General features: G+C 53.8%; 1 non-coding gene and 1 pseudogene across 1 annotated transcript; both read left to right on the top strand.

The window, feature by feature from the left end:
- Positions 1-935: 935 nt before the first annotated feature.
- Positions 936-1,135, top strand: LOC142016252 (small nucleolar RNA U3; annotated as a pseudogene).
- A 4,107-nt stretch (positions 1,136-5,242) lies between these two features.
- On the top strand, positions 5,243-5,324 carry TRNAS-AGA (transfer RNA serine (anticodon AGA)). Its single transcript has one exon. It is a non-coding gene; the product is annotated as a tRNA-Ser (tRNA).
- The last annotated feature ends 7,547 nt before the right edge of the window (positions 5,325-12,871 follow it).

Raw genomic sequence — 12,871 nt, 5'->3', positions numbered from 1 at the left:
GCTTTGTATATTGGACAGACTTCAAACTCTCTGCGACAAAGAGTTAATGGGAACAAAACAGACATCAAAACACTCCTGATCCACAAAACAGTTAGTCTACATTTTAATGGAGTGGGCCATTCTGTTAATGACTGAAGAGTTTGCGTCTTATTGAAAAAGAATTTTCAGTCTGCTTTTGAAAGAGAAACTGCTGAACTCTCTTTCATATTCTAATTCCACACAGTAACACTTGGTTTCAACCAGGATGCGAATTTTCTGGGACATTATAGGGGCTCTTTTGCATACTTGGTTTAATCTAATTCTTGACCCTCACCCCGCCCTGCCACTCTGCTCTCTTATTTGCTCACATTGATAGTTTTTTTCTGATTTGTCAACCTTGATTACTGTTTTTGGTTCTCTGTGTCTAAAATATTGAGTCTGTTCTGGGCTGGCTCTGGTCTGAAGAAGTGGGTCTGTCCCACCAAAGCTCACCTCATAAATTCTTTTGTTAGTCTTTAAAATGCTACTTGACTGCTTTTTTGTTTTCATTTCAATTGGTGCCTGTTGATTTCAGTGCCTCTCTACTTTCATTTTGCATCACCTGCACAGCTGGCCAGAAGGAACTAACCTGTCAGAGTCCTCTGTGCCTGATACCTGTCACATGAGAGCCTGTAAGAAAAGTGGCAGATTGGGGAAGTAAAAGTGAGAGGGTTTGATTGACTCCAAAGGGCGCTGTATGCTAATCAGGAGGGGTGTGTCTGCAAACAGCCACATGCAACCACCTCTGATACACTGCGTCCCAAAGCGGGTGAATTGGGCTTCAGCGAAAGTGGTGGTTGATTTTAGACTTTTGTCCCTTAGTTGGAGGAGGGTGGAAGCAGCTGTTTGAAAACGTTCCCCATGGGCGGGAAACTTGTGCCTGTTCTGCTGGGTGTGCAGCTGAGGAGTATGTGTTTAAGACTGTACTTTTAGGGATCATTTCTGTAGTGTGTAGCTAGAGAAGTGCATGTGGGTGTTCTTGGTCTTACCAACCATGATGATGAATTGAAGTGTTCTCTTTTGAGTCTCAGATAAACAGGCAGTGCTGCTGTTTGTTCTTGATGATTGTTTTTGTTTTCTTTTGGAAGCAAGAAGAAGAGAACCTAGTCTGAGTGGTTGGTTTTTATTGTAAAGTTTAAAAGAAGTTTTTAGAGTGGGGAGAATTGTGTTAGCTGGTTTTGCATGAAATGTTCAGGAGCAGAGAGAGTGAAAATGGTGTTTAAAAGTTTCTGTTTCTTAGTTATTAAAAGAATTTTATCCTTTTTTGATATACACACACATTTCCTTTGTTACACTATGCTGCAATTTTCACTTGGGGACCTGGTTCTGCTTTTCTACCCTTTTCTCCGTGGCTGGCTGAATCTGAACCACAGAGTGATGTCAAAAGGCAAACTTTCCAAAGCCACCTTCTGACAGATCAGCTTTTGAAAGCGAGCGTCCGCACGCCCCAAGCGAAAGGAGATTGTGAGCCGCTCTTTGAAAAGACAAGGCCTTTGGTTTGCAAGGAAGCAGCCACATGTCACCGGGTGCTCTTTTGGGAGAAAAGGGGCAGAAAATGCCGTGGCTGCGCTAGCAAGGCAGATAAGCCCTTCTGGGGGCTGCAGCCTGGTGCTCCTTTAAAGGGCTCCTCCAAAACACACTCATTCTGCATATGCCAAGGGATGGCTTGTACCCAGAGCACCGAGAATTCAACTACATGGAGAAGCCACTTGGTGGCACACAATGGCCCCCAGAGACTCCCTGATGCCCGACCCATCCAGACCATGGTCAGCCTGTAGGCACTGCTCCGAGCTGCCGCCCTCCAGCAGCGAGTGATGGGACAGGCTGGTTCTGGGGGATTGGAATGACACCCGCTGGCCCCACAACTTCAGTATGACAAAGAGGCTATTTCTGGAGTTAAGTCATTGGCCGTCCCCGGCCCCCCAGCACCATGACACACAGGTGCAGCCCACGCTCCCCTTGCACAAGGGGGTAGCCATTGCTATGTGGAGGCTCACTACCCTGGACAGCCACCAGTCATTTGGCCATCAATTGGGGGTGGGCAGGGCCACCATTGCGGCTGTTCTGCTGGAGGTAGGGCATGCTTGGGGCACCTCCCCACCACGGGGAGGAGGGCTACCAGGCAAGGGGGACCCTCAGAGACAGGGGAGAGGGACAGCGTGGCGTGGCTGGGGCCAGGTGGGGGGAGGGGAAGGGGATGCATGGAGCACCCCACCACGCACACATGGACATGTTCTCCCCACACACCATTCAGGTCTTCTGGGCAATCAAAAACAACCTACTTTACTGGGTTGTCCATGTCTGGGATCTGCAAGTCACCCTAATTGGGGCTGAGAAGCTGGACTTCCCCAAGTGCTTCAGAGCTCTGGATGGGACCCACATTGCTATCCAGGCCCCAGAATGCAGCACAGGCATCTTCATCAATTGCAAGGGGTACCATGTTGGGGTGCTCCAGACCTGCGTGGACACCAAGGGACGATTTGTGGCATTCTGGGTGGGTTTGTCTGGGTGAGCCCACAATGCCCGTATCTTCCAACTCATGGCTCTGCTGCAGCATGCAGGAGAAGACATCCATCCCAACCTGGGAACTACCAAATGGGGACACCACTAGCCCTCCGATATAATGCCCAATGCCATTTACCCCTTGCATGAGTGGCTGAGTTGGCCCTACAGGGGACACACTGAGCCAGCCAGGACATTTTTATTTAGTTCCTAAACTGGGCTTGCAATATTAGGTGGCTGAAGGGCACTTTCAGGGCCCCCTCAGGATACTGGAGGTCATCCCGTGCAATGTACCAGATGTGGTGGGTACATGCTGCTCCCTCCACAACACCGTGGAGGTAAAGCAAGAGCCGTTCATGCAGGGGTGGGTTTTGGGTCTGGCCACGGCTCCAAGCAGCTGGCTGCTTTGCCATGCTGTCAGGCACAGAGGGTCAGGGTGCAGGTCAGGAAGTTCCTCTGGGAGGCCTTTGTGCGGGGGCCCATGTGACCCCCCAACATCCAGCCACCACCACAACTCCCTTCCCACGCACCCAACTCTCGCTATCAACCCCACCCCCCAACACTCCCATACCCTCCCGGCCTCCCAATAGACACCAGGGACAGGGAGTGTTGCTAAGGAAAGTATTTCATGAAACTCTGGCAATGGATTCCAAACTGCATAAACAGAAGTGTAAATGATTGACAAGAGGGATGGGGGACTATAGACAATGGGGTCCTGGGGTGGGCAGTGGGGGCAATGGAACTTAGAGGAGGTCTTGGAGAGGGGGTGGGGGAACAGAACTCAGAAAGGGCTCTGGGGAGCGGGTGGGAGGCCACAGTTCATATTCTCACAAGGGCTGGGATGGAGCTTGGACCATCAGGAGGTGGGGACAAGGAAGGGGTCCAGTGGGCTCAGGCTTGGGCTCACTGGGGGCTACAGGAAGGGAGGGAGGGGATGGGGGAAGGCTGGGTGGGAGCAGGGCACCAATGTCAGGGACTGTGGGTGGATGGGTGGGGGGAACTGTGGGACACTGTGAGGGACATGTGCAGGTAGGAGCTACAGGGGCTGTGGGAGGGACTGGTGATGGGGTGGGAGGCTGAGCCAGGCACGTGGGCACAGCCTGTGTGAGGGTGTCCAGGCTGCCTGCCACCCAACCCCAGGCCTCCTGCTCCATCACCAGCCTCTCCTGCATGACAGCAGTCACGTCCTGCAGGGTGGTTGTGTGAGCAGTGACAGCAGCAGATTCCTCCTCCCCACAGTGGCACCAGCACATGCCCCAGCACTGGCCCTATGTGGGCGTTCTTAGGGGTGCAGTTCCAGCCCTCTCGCCCTCTGGTGTGGGCCTTTCTGGCTTGTGTACAGGCCTTGTCTGGCCCCTGGATGGTGCAGCTCTGGAGACAGAAGGGGACCCAGGGAAAGGCCATCAGTACCATGACCCGGCCCTGGGGGCTGTGTGCCCCCCTCCACCTTGTCCCCCCATCTGGCCCGGGGTCCCTGAGGGATCTGTGTGGCTGGGGGGTCCCTGCGAGGGTGGGACATATGCAGTCTAGCTCAGCCTCCCTCCCTGGGCATGCAGCCTGTGGTGCTGTCCTCAGGGGCAGGTGCAGAGTGTTGCATGAGGCCCCCATTGAGGCTCAGGGAGCACAGCCATGTGGGGTGCATCCAGACTGGAGCTGGTGGCTGTGTGAGTGGCCCACTGCTGGCCTCCCCTCCCCTTGTGCCAGGCGTCCAACATGCATGAAACCGACCTTGGTGTCCCTAGAGGAACTGAAGGGAGGCCCAGGTGGAGGGGGCCCAGATGGAGACCTCTCAGGACACAGAGATGATGAGGACCCCATTGCTGGAACCCCTGTCATGGCTCTGGGCTTCTGTTCCTGTGCCTGTTGGGTGGGAGCTGCTGCCTGATACTGGTCCTGACACCTCCTGCAGCCCCCTGGCAAGCGCCATCTGACCTGGTGGTTTGTAGGACGTGGGTGGTCAGTGCTGCCTCCTTGGGTCCCAGGCGGCCGTTGAGCTCCTGGAAGTGGGGCAGGTAGCGGCCACTGCCCCTCGGGTGGCTGACGTCATCCTGGGCCTGGCAGTCGGCCTGCCACAGTTCCTTCACTTTTCTCCCCAGTAGTTCAGCTGTTCAGGTGGGGTGACCCTCGGAGCTCAGGCCAGAGAACAGGTGGCTGAAGGCTGCAGCATCCTGGCACCAGCCAGTCATGTGGAGCAGCAGCTCCTCATTCCCCAGTGTCAGAAGTCCTTAAACTCAGTCTCACTCCAGGAGGGGCCCTCGTCTGCGTCCCCTGGCTGGGCTCCTGACACACCTCAGATGGGTTGAAGGGGGGTCTGGGGGATACAGGGCTGTGGTCAATGGCCATGGATTGCCCCATGTAACTTTCACTGGGGCAGAATGATCCCCCTCCCCCACCATCTGCTGCCCGAGGGCCACAGTTCCCTCGAATGTTCCCTAGGGACATAGAATACATTTTACTCTGTGCCCCAAGGCCTGGGCAGATGTGCACCTCCAAGAGAAACACCGGCTGCTACCTGTGGGGCTCTGCTAATTAGCCGGGCAGCACCTGCATCTCTCCTGAGCAGCCGCCCAAGCACACAGCTTCCAGGGACACTGCCGGGGTCGGGGCTGAGGAAAGGGGAGGGCAGCAAACCCCGCCAGCTGTCTGGCAGTGTTCCTGACCAGCCTCGGCCCACCGAGCATTCACCAGGGCCTCTGGCCTGGGGAGCAGATACAATCTCACAGCTGTGATGGCCGAGTGGTTAAGGCGTTGGACTAGAAATCCAATCGGGTTTCCCTGCGCAGGTTCAAATCCTGCTCACAGCGAGGGCTGTGTTTTAGCCACATCCTGGAACCAGGACAATACAGCAGCACAGGCCCTGAGACACTGCCCAGGGGCTGTCTGTGACCAGTGTGTGCAAGAGGTGAGGGGAGTCTGTGCCTGGGGGAAATGCTGACCCTGGGGCATGGTCACTGCTCTGGCTGCTGCTGGGCCCAGCCTGTCTCCAACGTCAGCCTGACAGTGTGACACTCACCTGTTTAATGCCCTGGCAAGGACTGGGCAGCCCTGGTTCATCTGCAGCCAGAGATAGGGCAGCTGCCTCTAAGGGAAGGGCCTGTTCCCAAGGCTGGCTCAGGGGCTCTGGTCTCTCCCAGCTCCTGAGCTGTGCAGTACACAGCTGGGAAAGGGACAGACACTTGCCCAAGGGGGAATGAAAGTCACAATCTTCTCTCTGCCCCAACAGCAATAGACTGATCTACACAACCAGACACAGGCCAGTCTCCCTTCCTATGGTTCTCCCACAGGTTGTGGGGACCAGCTTAGTGCAGGGCCAAAAAGGGGGCACAGCGTAAAAACTGTCATCACCCCTTTTCTGGGGCAGCCACCACAGCTGGGAGACCCCGGCTCCTCTGCTCTCTGGGGCAGAGTCAGTGATGCTCCTTTGCATACCCACAATGCATTGCGTGGTGTGTCCAGAGTCCCTCATCCACGCGCTGCCTTTGCTCCTGGAGCCCCTGGTTCTGGTGCTGAAATTTGGCTGGAAGCACCTCTGGGCAATGGGCTGCACAAAGGGGAGGCTTTGCGAGTTGTCTGTGGGGGCACTGTGATGTGAGAAGAACTTGCTTTCCCCCCGCTCCAGCTCCTTCAGTGGGTTTGGTGTGTAATTTCTTCCTTGTTTTTTTTTTCTTTTCTTCTCCTTCTCTTGTCTGTTTGAAAAAATATCTCTGCGAAGAGACGTGTGAGAATTTTTACCTGGTTTGTGTTTCATGTGTATTAACAATTTGCGTTTTATGTGTATGCTCTTGAATGTTTCATGCCGTTTTTTCCAAATGTATTTGATGTGCTGTGTGGATGAATCTGTGATTTTATTGAATTTTTTGTGTGCTGCATAATTTTTGCCCTTTTAAGGTGTGGGTCGCTGTCTTCTGGAGCAGCAGGGTGGATAGGTTGTAGGCTGAGGGCTCTATAGCCGTGTCTACACATGCATGCTACTTCGAAGTAGCGGCACCAACTTTGAAATAGCGCCTGTCACAGCTACACGCGTCGGGCGCTATTTCGAAGTTATCTTGGATGTTAGGCGGCGAGACGTCGAAGTCGCTAACCTCATGAGGGGATCGGAATAGCGCCCTACTTCGACGTTCAACGTTGAAGTAGGGACCGTGTAGTCATTGCGCGTCCCGCAACTTCAAAATAGCGGGGTCCGCCGTGGCGGCCATCAGCTGAGGGGTTGAGAGACGCTCTCTCCAGCCCCTGCGGGGCTCTATGGTCACCGTGTGCAGCAGCCCTTAGACCAGGGCTTCTGGCTGCTGCTGCTGCAGCTGGGGATCCATGCTGCAGGCACAGGGTCTGCAACCAGTTGTCGGCTCTGTGGATCTTGTGTTGTTTAGTGCAACTGTGTCTGGGAGGGGCCCTTTAAGGGAGCAGCTTGCTGTTGAGTCAGCCCTGTGACCCTGTCTGCAGCTGTGCCTGGCACCCTTATTTCAATGTGTGGTACTTTGGCGTGTAGATGTTCCCTCGCAACGCGTATTTCAATGTGGTGCTGCGCAACGTCGATGTTGAACATGGACGTTGCCAGCCCTGGAGGACGTGTAGACGTTATTCATCGAAATAGCCTATTTCGATGTTGCTACATCAAAATAAGCTACTTCGATGTAGGCTTCACGTGTAGACGTAGCCTATCTGTGTCAAAAGAGACACATTGTAAAAGAAGCCAGAGGGTTCTTTCTTTTCAGGAGAATGAGGCACTTTCTTGCACAGAGAACAGCTGTTATGTAAAAGTACAACAAAAGAAAGAACCATCTGATTCCCACCTGAGGCAACTCCCCCAGCCTTTTCCAATGTGGTCTTCTTGAACATTTTAAATTCCTCTAATGCTGCCCTGACTGCACTTGTATCGAGGGCCAAAAGGAAAAGACCATTTTACCAGCAGAAGTTGGATGAGCATCAGGCTCTTAATCTGGCAGTGCCGGGCTCAAGTCCTTCTCTGGGCAGCTGGCTGTTAATTTGCTTTGTGCCCCTGGAGCCCAAAGAGTCCTGCCTACAGCTGGAGCAGTGGTCCAGGCTCCAGACTGTGGGGTGATGCCCTAGAAAGGAAAACTCACTGGAAATCTTCCATGGTCGTACCGTGCTTAGTAGTCTGCACTGTAGCTGCAGAAACCTTGGTTCAAATCCAAGTAATGACAGTAATAGCACAGGGCTGGTACCGCTTTTATTTTCCCCAAAAGGGCGGTGAAGAACTGCAATGCGTTACCTGAAGAGGTGGTGAAATCTCCATCCCTGGAGGTTTTTAAGCCCTGGCTTGACAAAGCCCTGGCTGGGATGATTTAGTTGGGGTTGCTCCTGCTTTGGGGAGGAGGCTGCACTCAATGGTCTCCTCAGGTCCCTTCCAGCCCCAGGCTTCTGTGGTGCTAAGCCCATATCCACAGGAATGGGCCTGGAAAGCAGAGTGTGTGGCTGGTGGAAGTTTTGTGGGGGTCAGGTGCTGAGAAAGCCCCGGGCAGAGAGTGAGAGTCCTGGGAGACACAGGATCTGCAGAGAAGCAATAAGGACACAGTCCATGCTGCCAGCTGAGGGTGAGAGGTGTCCAGAGGGCAATGCCAGCCAGCCCCAAAGGGTAAGGGGCCAGTGGGGAGGGCTGGAGCCATTGTTCAGGGCTCTGCTTCCTGCAGTCTGAGTTCAATGTCAGAAGCACCTCCTGGGGCTGCCTTACTGAGGCACAGCCCTAAAGCTCTCTGAGCTGCTTCCCTCTCCTGTCCTGCACGAGAGTGAGTGGGGTGACTGGCGCCTGGTGGAGCCAGGTCTTTGGGCCAGACAGATGGAAGGGTTCAGGCAATCGTTTGGTGCGCTGGAACTTGGCAGTGTGCCCAGAGCTCCCTGGAGTCCTGATGCTGGTGTGATCTTGTGAGCCTGGGGCAGCGCTCCCTGGAAATGCCGTGTCTCTCCTGCTGAAGGCTCTGGTGCAGTGAGAAGTGATTTAAACTCCCCACTCGCATGTCCACCGTGCTCTTCTGACCCCAATAGGCCCCCTGCCGCCCACCCCTGCAGTGTGGGAAACAAAAGTTTATGACCAAGAGAAAACAAAGGAACAGGACGGGAGGTGTTACAAGGCAGGTCACAGGCATACAAAGCCTGCAGAAGCCTTCTTCCACGCCGTGCTGGGGAGTTTGCAGGCCTGAAAGTCCCTCTGCAGCACACCCCCAGCTGGGGCGGGTCATTCAGTGCTTTTCTCAGAGCTCTGATTGTACAAAGGTGACCCCAGAGGGAAGAAGCAGAAACCTGGGACAGATGCAGCCTCCCTCTGACCTTCCTGGTGATATGTGGCTTGTGTTTCCTCTGTCCCAGCCACAAGCTGCCCAGCGTGTAGCCTGGAAGCCTCAGGGTTATGTGCATGGACATGGCCAAACCGACCTGCTGAGCCTTCAGCTGTTCCCCTTGTTTTCCCTATGGGCCAACAAGATAGCAGGCGGTACAGGATGAGCCATCAAGCAGGCCAGGCAGCCTTCCAGGCCAAGCCACCCGAGCCATTGGCTGCCCAAGCCCCACCCTGCTGGGGCCAGCCACCCACCCTCTAGCCTGAGCCCCCACACTGCCAGTAAATTTCCTACTCTGTCATAATGGTCCTTCCTTTGTTCCTATATGTATGACCTTAAATTGGGCTGTACAGAAACACATATTTGATTGCACTTTGTTCATCAAGGTGTCCAGATTGGTTTGGGTTAGTGATCTGTCTGTCCCCTTCATTGTTTACTGCTCCCGCAGTCTTTGCCTGTGTCTACACTACAAAAATAACCATGAAGTTGAGTATGGACACACACCAGACTTCGAAGCTGGGCACTTCTCCATCCCCAGGAATGGAGTAAAGACTTCGACGTTAGCTCCCAAAGGGCAAATGTGTGTAGACTCTCTGCTGCCTACTTCGAAGTCGTGCCTAACTTGGAAGTTAACTCTGAAGTTAGTTTCTAGTGCGGATTCACCCTTTGTGTCCTCTCTTAACTTGGTCCATAATAACTTGATGTTGCCTTCCAGGTCACGCCTAAAAATGTTACATAGCGGTGAGTCAAGAGTCCCTGTAACGCCTCATGAGAAACACCCTCAGCTTGAGTAGGACTCCCTGTTTACACTTACATTTTGAAACCAATTGGTGAGACAGTTCTTTTAATCCATGTCGTGTGTGTTGTGTTTATATTGGATCATTCTCGGTTCTTAATCAAAAAGTTGTGTGGTGCCAAGGCAAGTGCTTTACACCAGAATAAGTCAATTGTATCAACTCTATGATGTTATTCGACCAGCTTTGTAATCTGCTGAAAATCTCAGGTTAGCTTCACAGGAGCTGTTCTCCACAAACCCATGTGATTAGCATTATCTTCCTGTCATTTTTTTATCAAGTCCCATACCAGAAGCTCCATTATTTTTCCTGAAATCAGGTTCTGGCAAACAGGCCTAGAACTACCCACTTCATTCTGTTTTCCCTGTTTAAACATTGGCACATTCACTTTCTTCCAGTTCCTCACAATCAACATTCATAGTTTAGCAGGCTCCTTGGTAGCTCCTTTAAAACTCTTGGATCTTTTCAGATTTGCTGCATTTAAAATGTCTAAACTTAGTAGCAACAAGGTGGGCAAAGTAAGAGCTTTTATTGAATGAATGGATGCTCCTGTCATGAGTGCAGGGGACTGGACTAGCTGTCCTCTCGAGGTTCCCTTCAGTTCTGTGATTCTGTGTTGGTGAAAGAGACAAGCTTACGCACAAAACTTCATGTTTTTCTCCATTTCAATCTAGCAATAGACCAATACTGATTCTTTTTTAGCCTAAAGTGCTTAAATAACTCCCTCTTATTGTCCTTAAATTTGCTGCCCATAGAGTTTTCTCCTGTGTCCTTTTGCTTCTATTATCAATTTTCTATCATTCTGCCATCTGATTTCTATTTATTGCTATCAGTTCTTCTCCAGGCGGTTGCTCGTGTCCATTCAGTGGAGATGTGTGTGCGCTTGCTGCATGCGCAGGTGCAGCTGGTGTACTGAAGGTAGCTGGCCCGTGCAGGAGGTGCCCCTCCACAGAAATGTCAAAGCGTTACAGGTGGTTCACAGGGCGTGCGAGATCTTCCGCCCTCACCTTGCAGGTAAAGTGGTTTGGGTCTTCATGGACAATACAGCCATGATGTTTTATGTCAAGCACCAAGGGGGAGCTCAGTCCAGAGGGCTCCGTCAGGAGGCCGTCCGTCTCTGAGCCTGCTGCTCCCAGCACGGCGGTCACTGGGAAGCCGGCCATCTCCGGGTGCGAGGAGTTCCTTGGCTGACCCGCTGGCAGACAGTTCTCCTCTCCTGGGCTCTGAGATGGCCCTATTGTTCTGGACTGTCTGAGGTCACCGCCTCCCCACCGCCTTTAACCAATCAGCTAAGGTCCTTCAACAGGCCCTTGTGATGTCACTGCCACACCCACCCCTGCCCTGCAGGGCTCATGTCCTGCCCCTGGCAGCCCCTTGTGTAAACACCCCCTAAGGATCTGGAGCAAAAAAGGCACATAAGAAACCCAACAACTCCTCCCATCCTCAGTGCCCTCTGGGCTGCAACTCCGGCTCCCCTTACGTCTGTGCTGGGGAGCTGGAAGGTGTTGCTATGGGCAGTCCACGTCGGTCAGCCCCACTAAAGCTCATCACTTCATCAATTATTTCACTCGTCTTTAAAGTGCCATAGGGCTGTTGTTTGGTTTAAGATACAGGCTAACACAGCACCTTACAGTCACCAAAGAGCACTCCTGAGAGAGGGGCACCCTGGCTTAGCTGATCACCATATCTACCGCATAAGTAGGAGATCTGGGGTTTAATCCCTAGTGGTGTCTTGTTCTACGTATTCCCTAAAGTTCTCCTATGCTTGGCAGGGGAGCAGAGGAGACCCCCCTTGGCAGGCCCAGCCCATGATGGGGCAGGAAAAGGCTGATGAGAGAGGAGCAGTGGAGAGAATCCAGTTGCAGCCTGGAGCTTGGGAAAAGGCGTCTGTGACAGCTGCTTGGAAGATGGCAACCTCTGCAGGTGGGGCAGGGCAGGACAAGAAGGGTCACTCTCCTCCCGTGTCCCTTTGTCACTGACAAAACCCAAATGAGTTGGGGGAAAAGTCCCAGCAAGGCACTGTGGCTCCCCTGGCCGTGCACCTGCCAGGCAAATGGAGGGGAGGGAACCAGCACTCACTGGTGCCTGGCCAAATATTTCTGGCAGCCTCTCAGCTGTTTTGCAGAACCACTGGGCTGTGCTGGAGAGTTCAGAGCAGGGGAGCTGTTCCAGTGGTTCCCAGGGGTGGGGCACCCAGGGCCAGGGCTGTCCCTGAAACCCCTTCACTCATTGCCTCTGCAGAGCGGAAAGGGAAACCCTGAGACACGGCCCTGGGGCAAGGCCTGGAGCAAAGCTCCCTCCTCCCCTCCCTCTGCTTCGATCGTAACCCTGGAAGAGAGAGATACGAGCGGCACATCTCGCCCAGCACTGCTCAGAATGAAGGGAACTGCCTCTTCTCTCACCCACCCCAGGCAAAACCCTCCCTGCCAGCCTCTTGCTCCTGGCCACAGCCTTCTATCTGGTCCGGCCAAGTGCCACCTCCCCAGCCCCACCCATTCAGGAGGTGACTGTGCTGGGCCTTCTCCTGGGCTGCTGCTCACACAGCAGGGAGCCATGGAAGGAAACAGTGAGGGAGGCATCGGACACCAACGGGCGCTGAGCCCATGGTTGATTATGATGGTGATGATGATGCCAAGAGCCTCCCTCGTGTGTTCCCTCAGCAGCCGCACGCCCACCTTTCTGGGCAGGAAAAGAGCACCAGGAATTGGTGATACCCCAACAATGAACATCTACCCCACATAATTGGCTACCCTGGCCTCTTCCAGGCTGGTACTTACCTGGATGGAGCTGGAGTTCCCCATGGCTGTCTGCACCCAGCCAGGAGGGACAACACCACTCAGGATCCCGTCTCCACTTTCCCCCCAGGCCTGGCATTTGGTGAGCATGTTCAGAGCAGCCTGCAGACGAAAGGCCATGAGCAGAGACAGCAGAGTGTGGGGGCGGGAATGAGCCCTGTCGAAATGACCTGCCCTTCCCAGGGGAGGGATGGGACAGACAGACACCGAGGCACCGAGGCATGTGCGGATCAGCACCGCCAATGAACACACACACTGCCAGCTGGGCGCGCTCTGCTAATCAGCTGGGCGGCATTTGAATTGCTCCTGGGTGGTGACCCAAGCGCTCAGCCTGTAGGAAACACTTGTGTGAAGAAAACGCTCGTGTGAGCTGCATTCTCTGATGCGCTGTGCGAGGACAGCAAGCCACAGAGATGCGGGTGTAGCCGCATTTGATGAGCCGCTGACGGTGAGGCCTCGAGTGATCAGAGAC

The sequence above is a fragment of the Carettochelys insculpta genome, chromosome 7 (genome assembly GCF_033958435.1).
Source record: "Carettochelys insculpta isolate YL-2023 chromosome 7, ASM3395843v1, whole genome shotgun sequence".
Classification (NCBI taxonomy): Eukaryota; Metazoa; Chordata; order Testudines; family Carettochelyidae; genus Carettochelys; species Carettochelys insculpta.
Note: the sequence above shows the minus strand (reverse complement) of the source record. Positions and strands in the feature narration are given on the sequence as shown.